Source organism: Oculina patagonica, chromosome 4 (assembly GCF_052425735.1).
Source record: "Oculina patagonica isolate OP01 chromosome 4, crgOcupat, whole genome shotgun sequence".
NCBI classification, from domain to species: Eukaryota; Metazoa; Cnidaria; class Anthozoa; order Scleractinia; family Oculinidae; genus Oculina; species Oculina patagonica.
The window spans coordinates 37,378,091-37,385,213 of NC_135761.1; the positions used below are offsets into that span (position 1 = coordinate 37,378,091).

Here is a 7,123-nt window from a genome sequence, read left to right on the forward strand (position 1 = left end):
TGAATTCTGAAAATGAAAATTTGGTTGTCTTCTTGATAATATGTATAATTCTACTGTCATGTTTTTTTTTTTATATTTTCGCTTGATAATGTTAATTAACTAGTAAACACATCATGTTATGGAATGTTCATTAATCTTCTCTGGGCTGTGTTGTTTGTGTGGAAATGCGTGGGTAGTCTCTGGCTATTTGTTGTTTGCCACCATTGCACCAGAAGACTTCATTTTTTTTCATGTACTTTCTAGGCTGCCTCTCATATCCTCCTAAGTCTTCTTGACGCTTCTCGACAAGGAGCACACTTGTGCTGGCATCCCACCTATTTATCTTGCGGTGAAAGAAACGTCGTATGTCATCGTTTTTCTTTTCTACACCTGGTAAGTAAAAGATTTGGTAACTGTTACTTACTTGTTCAGTCAGTGGGACAAAGCCCTGGACTGGAGCAATATTGTTTTTTATTGTTCTCCAAAATAATAAAAAAACACACATTCATTACCTTGGCCGCTAAAGTTCTTCAAGGACACTCGCCAGGCGTCCTTGTTACCTCCCACTTATCATCACGGGCTTGCTGGCAGGCCTAGACCAGGTATGATCTTGGCAATGCTGGCTTTTGTTGTGACAACTCGTGATAGGCTTGTATCGACACTGAAAATTTATCCATAATGTAGAGAATAGACTTGACTTTGTCCTTCTCTTCTTCTGGAAGGTTTTTGTAAAACTGAGCTTTCCTTTCTGAAAAGAAACAAAATGGTCTAACTTAGTAAAGTTTGGTAGTTCTGTGATCACATGTGTGCTATAAGGTTAACTCACCTTTACAACTGTCTCCCTGATGTCCTTGCTCGCTGCCCTGGCTTTCTGAGTTTCTCTCGCTGACCGGAGTATTTTCTTTTTCAGCATCATCTGTCAAGCAAGAGAACAGAATACGGCTATACCTGTGTTTGCTAAATCATTTTCTTATTATTCTTATGCATCATACTAAACTGCAAAGTTAGTTTACCTGTTTGGGTCAGGTTTATTTCATTGACCATTCCATTCCTGTCTTCAACCATTAATGACTGGGGGATAAGGCCATATGTTTTTCCAAACCACAGCGCGTCTTGAGCTTTATTTCTGCCAAAAAGGAGAGTACATTGTAAACAATATTATATTTTAAACTGATTCCATTCAAGCAGTTCGATTTATTAGCTAATAATTGTCAAAAAACTTTCCTTGGTTACTGAATTGTTTACATGGTAACCGTTGACATTGGTTGTAAGATTAAAGTTCGACTTACTTAATTTGAGTTAAATGTCTTTGTTGTTGCTTCTTTCCCACAACTGCCAAGTCTTTGCCAGTGTGTTCAAGATTTTTCCTCATCTCTTCGTACAAGGAAGCCGCTTTTTCCTCCGCATTCTCTACCATGACGTCGAAGGGAGTATGCTCGATCTCCTCTGGTTTTATGGCGACCTTTAGCCAAGTCTCTGCTTTTAAAGTTTTTCTTTTTTTCCGTCCTTAGTGTTTCCGAGTTTTTTGAGAAACCACCGAACACTCGCCAAGTGCATTTCCTACTCTTTCTTAAGCAGATGGTCTTAACCCGTAACCAAGCGGCAAGATGCTCCATTGAAGCAGGTCAAACACTGTCCGTGGATGTCCGCAAACATCTCGCCATTTTAACACTGCTTCGCCTTTTATTTGGAGGTAAAACATCAGGTTGCTTTCGTCAACGAATGGAGGAACCATGTTGATTAGTAACGGATTGATCGGGTTTTCAAAGAGCTCTGAAAAGAGCTCCCAATCACTAACGATTTCAAAGGTTTCCATTGCGGTCGGCGATTCGAATAAGTTGGCTGGTACACTCAGTTAGGTTTTAAAATTCGCGCGAAGTGTAAAACATTTTCCACTTGAGTGCCTGTTTTCAATAGGTATTGTTTTTCTCTTGGTGACCATTGTTATTCAATCGAAGGCTTAAAACAATAGCCTACTCACTCGAAACGCGCCATTTTCAAACGCAAATCCAACTAGTAGTTTTCAAACCGAAAAGAACAGTGTTTCCTTTTCACTGATTTTTAAACTTTAAACGGATTCTTGTAAAGAAAAGATTGAAGTTTCATTTTCCATGCGTGCATTTAAAAAAAATTCAGTAAAGATTTGTAGAAATTCGCTTTCAAAAACGGCTTCCATACGAAAAAAGGCCAATTTTACTGTATTTTCAAGTGCAAAAGAACATGCCTTATGCTTGTTCAATCTTCTTCGTTTTAGCCTTTCATTGTGGAGACAACATTCATCTTCAAAAATCCGCACATGCATTGTAAGATATTTACTTCTCTACATCAGAGAAGCGAGTTTTATCAACGCTACTGGGCCGATTTTGGCCCTTTCTTCTCTTATTGTGGGCGCGCTCGTGTTCAAATTTGCCCCTTCACTGAGTATGAATAATTAACGATGTCCATGCATTCTGCCCCATGTTGTGACTTGAATTGTGGGGTCGTTGTAGTTTATTTCAAGGAATAAGTCTGCCTTACAGATAAACTGGAGGTCAATACACTGTCCCAATTACTCTTTTGTTAACTTTGTTATACAGTCACCAACTCTGTGAATCATGAGTTCCACACATTCTAATAGAGCTGCAAAGGCGTCAAATATTGGCAAGACTTTGTGCAAGAAGAGCATGTAAACCTTTGTCATGGAGTGGTTTAACTTTACCATTAAATAATTTCTTTTAATTCTTTTTTGCCCTCCTTCTCTGTCACACATGACACAAAATAAGACTGTAAGGCCTCATACTGTCTCAAAATTCGGTCCACGCATTTCATGAGCGACAACCAATGTGTACTGCTGTGTTTTAGTATTTTCCGAGTTTTGACATTACAGAACTCTTGATATTTTTCAACAGGTCCTTCATTTTGAACTTTTATCAAAGTGGTAATATAGGTAGATTACCAACTGTTCCACATCTATAGACAGTTTCTTGGCTGCCTTTTTCGCGCATAAATGGGCCAGTTGGTACGCACAACCGATAGGATAAACACCTGGCTTTATCTCCGCAATCTGTTGAAACACACTGTTGTGTTTGCCCAACATAACTGATGCATTATCTCTTGAAAATGCTATGCAGTTTTGCAAATTGACATAGTAAATTCTCATTTTGTAAACAAAATACTTATTTCAGATATTTGATAATGTCACTAATTAATAAACAGTTTTCAAATTGTGCCAAATTTACTATAGTAATTGGATCATTAGTTGGTGCATCAGGTTGCTAAATCTTTCTGAAAATTTATTATAACAAGGAAGAATTCAATTGGAAAAATGAAGGGAACTAAAAAAGCTTACATTGCATGAAGTACTGGCATGGAAAGAACAAGACAGTCAGAAATTCCTTTCTCCTTGATCTGTAATGCCATTTCAACAGTGTCAGCTTTGTGGGCACAGTACACTATTCCACACTGCCCATCAATATCACTGCAGATAATCTGCTCCACCTAACGTGAAGATCGCGTAGCTTCGCAACCGTTTGACTGCCAATGCCGAACATGCGGACAAACGCAGTATCCTGAAGTTTGAAATTTTGGTCCACACGTGAATGAAATCTGACCTCTAAAGCACCTTTTAACCTCTTAACAAAAGAATGGCCTTAAATAAGGACTGTGGGCGTTTGAAAAGGCTAAAACACTGCACAGTGAAGAAAAGGCGCTTTATAACTCTGACTTTGCAGGAACGCAGACGGTAAATTCCCAAGTTATTTAAGGAAAAAATTACCAAATGTGGTATTGTAGCAATTAACTCTTGAAATCGGGCAGGGCAACGAGTAGTAAAAAGAACAACACAGCTAACCTTAAAAATGAAAAGAAGGGGGAGCTGTATCCACTAAATCGCACGATGCAAGTATTGATGGTGAGCATGCAAATAGTGGAGGGTGGTATGATAATTCAATACATGACCCCTAGCAGTGACCTCAAAATCGTGACATTATGTCACACAACACACCTCAACAATAAATGTCGGCCAGGGTTGAAGACATAAAAACCCTATTTGCATACAAATACTTCCTTTAAAATAATAGAAAAACAAAGATTGTTTCTGGGCAAGGCATTTTGACCACCTCATGGGTGTCCATCTGGAGCACTGTGCAAATGGTTTGCAAAGTCTGTTCTGTAGCTGTGCCAGTAAGTGCAACAAATGGCAAGTTGTACTTTCTTAACACACCCAATTGCTGATAGGCAGGTCTGAAGTCCTTACCCCAGGTATCCACACAATGTGCATCATCAAAAAAGAGATTTATTATTGATCAACCAAAGCAAATGTTGACTTAACCATTGAATAATACAGGCCTGACTTTATTTTTATATTAAAAAGTTATCTCAGAAGTGGAAATTAAAATTGAACAGTTCACTTTGGTAAAGACGACATGGCAGCCTTCTTTGCTTTACGAAGGACATCTTTGCTAGGTTTAAACTGGTAGCATTTTAAGTTATGAAAGAGGTTTATTTTGGAAGCAATTAATGCGGAAAGTGTGTTGACCATCATAGAGGATCGCATTTCAGTTCTGTTCATTCATCACTCGTCATCTCTAGACGCACCTTCTCCACCAAACCTTCCCTTTCTTTCTTCAATTTTGCATCGTTAACTAACATCACTCTCTTCTGTTCAAGACTAAGGAAGAACTTGTATGCCTTGCCTGAAAAGTGTATTAAGCCCCTGTTTCGGTATTGGAGATTCTCCATAACTTCCAAGCTTTTGGGGAATTCAGAACCTGCCTCTAACTTGTCATATGGCCTAATCAACGCTTCCTCAATGATCTCACACAACCGTTTTTTTTCACGGATGTTAGTCTCACTGTTCGCCGTTAACAGATTTTTTCTCAACTACTTTCTCGTGTTCTGCTAAATCTTCTTTACCACCCTGCCGCCAACATGCCTAAATTCGGCCTTGCCACATGCCCCCATTTCTTTCTACATTAATGACAATGGGCTCCTCCACTGTATCTCTGTTAACAACCTCTTGCATAGAGCAGTTTTCAATTGAGTGTCGTAAAACCAAAACCAAAGTAATTACTCTGGCCAATCACAAAGGACACAGACAATCCAGTGAACCAATCAAAACTCGAAGCAAATACATGTAGCTGGCACGAAGCGCGGGAAAACGTGCGCGAGCGAGTCGCGATTGGTTTTGGTTTTACTTCTGATTGGCTAAGAAAGTGGCGCGAGATTTTTAAGCCAATCACTAAGCGTAGTAATTCAAAACCAAAGCAAACGCAATTTACTTTCGACACTCAAGTGAAAACCGCTCCATACAACAGGAACAAGTTGTATATCTTTACCACGTGTTGTGAGAATAGTGAAAAGTACACTTTTGAGATTTCATCCTCGTCTACCAAGCCACGAACAAGATCACAAAACTCTTCACTGTCTATAAGTTGAAATAATTTGGTGGTTACTCTGGTTAATTTTCCTCTTGTTAGCTATAGGACAACTTCCTCTCCGTTTTCCTTCAAATAACTTTCAATAAACGTAAAACAATGGTACCAAATGATGTTCACAAACGTAGTAACGTCAACAAACTTGCTTTCTAAAAGGAGGGAGTCCACCAGTTCGTTTTTTGAGGATCCTGTTTCTTCAGTGCCGTCAGCAGTTCGTGCACTTTGGCCTTATTGATGAGGTCAGAAGGTGGCTTTGCCAGCTCTATGCACAAGCTGATCGTATACAACTCTGGGCTGGACTGGTTCTTGGGGCATGCAAGGAACCTCAAAATACGAACTGACAGTCTCATCGACAGTCTGATGGAAAAAGTTAACTCTTCCTCTTCTTCAAAGTCAATCAAAGCAGTGGTAAAATGTCCCGTGGATGAATCCATGTATCTGAATCTGAAAAATGTTTTTTATATGGTCATTGATGTAGGCCCTTTATTAGATTAAATTTACGCTTCGACTAGGTGAGTGGCTTGTACCAGTACATGTAAAATTAAATGTCTTAAAATCTGTATATTCCCTAAATAAACGAGAGAAGGACTTTGTAAACAAAATACTTATTTCGGATATTTGATAATATCGCTTATTAATAAACAGTTTCAAATTGTGCCAAATTCACTATAGTAATTGGATCATTAGTTGGTGCATCAGGTTGATACATCTTTCTGAAAATTAATTATAACAAGGAATAATTCCATTTGAAAGAATGAAGGGAACTAAAAAAGCTTACATTGCATAAAGGACTGGCATGGAAAGAACAAGACAGTCAGAAATTCCTTGATCTGTAATGCCATTTCAACAGTGTCAGCTTTGTGGGCACAGTACACTATTCCACACTGCTCATCAATATCACTGCAGATAATCTGCTCCACCTGACATGAAGATCGCGTTGATTGTTCATTTAAATCAAATACATTGTTAAAAAAGAAATTTGGTTATTATTATTTGAATACTCTTTTAGATACTACATTTTAAATTTATTCATTTATTATTGCCAACTGTAAGTATTGTTCTTTTAATATTTTCTTATCTCCTGGTTGCTACTTGCGTATTGCTTTGTCTGGACGTTGAGCTAAACAGCTAGTCAAGAAAGATGAATTTTGAAAAAAATGCGCCTAAGTTGCTGAAATCAATATAATCAGGGCTTTGTTCAAACTACGTGGTTCATCAGAGCCGAATGTATCTCTGTTTCTGTAGCATACAAAATAAGAATTATTTATGAAACGAGTGGTGGTAAGAGGCACGGAGGGAGAAAACTCCCTTACCCATGAACACCATACAGCTGGGTGCTTGTCCTTTATTTTGCACCGATTGATATCGTTGCATGGAAGTCCAGAGCATGTTGTTTTAGTGTGCTCGCCTTGGTGACAATTGTTGCAAACTCGAACTCTTATCTCTCCAAGAGAGCGGAATTTTTTTTTGTCTCTCGTTCAGTTTCGCTAGTCCATCCTTTGCACTTGTTATTTGCACTCTAAGCATTTGAAGATTATCCTCGATTTCTTGTTGTTGGGCGTTCAAAGGGCTTTGCTTGAGAGAGAGAGTTCTGGAAGCTCATTGCAGTAAAATTCTCTGGCCCAGTATGTCATGCACGCAGATAGCCGAAACATTTTTATGTTTGAAACAAAACAAGTTGCCTTTTTTAAACATATGGCAATGATCATAAATCTTGCAGAAAGGGGGAA

At 38.6% G+C, this 7,123-nt stretch overlaps 1 long non-coding RNA gene and 1 pseudogene across 1 annotated transcript; both read right to left on the minus strand.

Annotated features, from left to right (window-relative positions):
* Window positions 1-243: 243 nt before the first annotated feature.
* On the minus strand, window positions 244-1,471 carry LOC144652332 (uncharacterized). Its single transcript, XR_013570474.1, has 4 exons — window positions 993-1,471; window positions 806-895; window positions 492-727; window positions 244-369 (listed from the first exon to the last, which is right to left on the minus strand). It is a non-coding gene; the product is annotated as an uncharacterized LOC144652332 (long non-coding RNA).
* LOC144652315 (uncharacterized) lies at window positions 1,265-1,997 on the minus strand (annotated as a pseudogene).
* Between the last annotated feature and the right edge of the window lie 5,126 nt (window positions 1,998-7,123).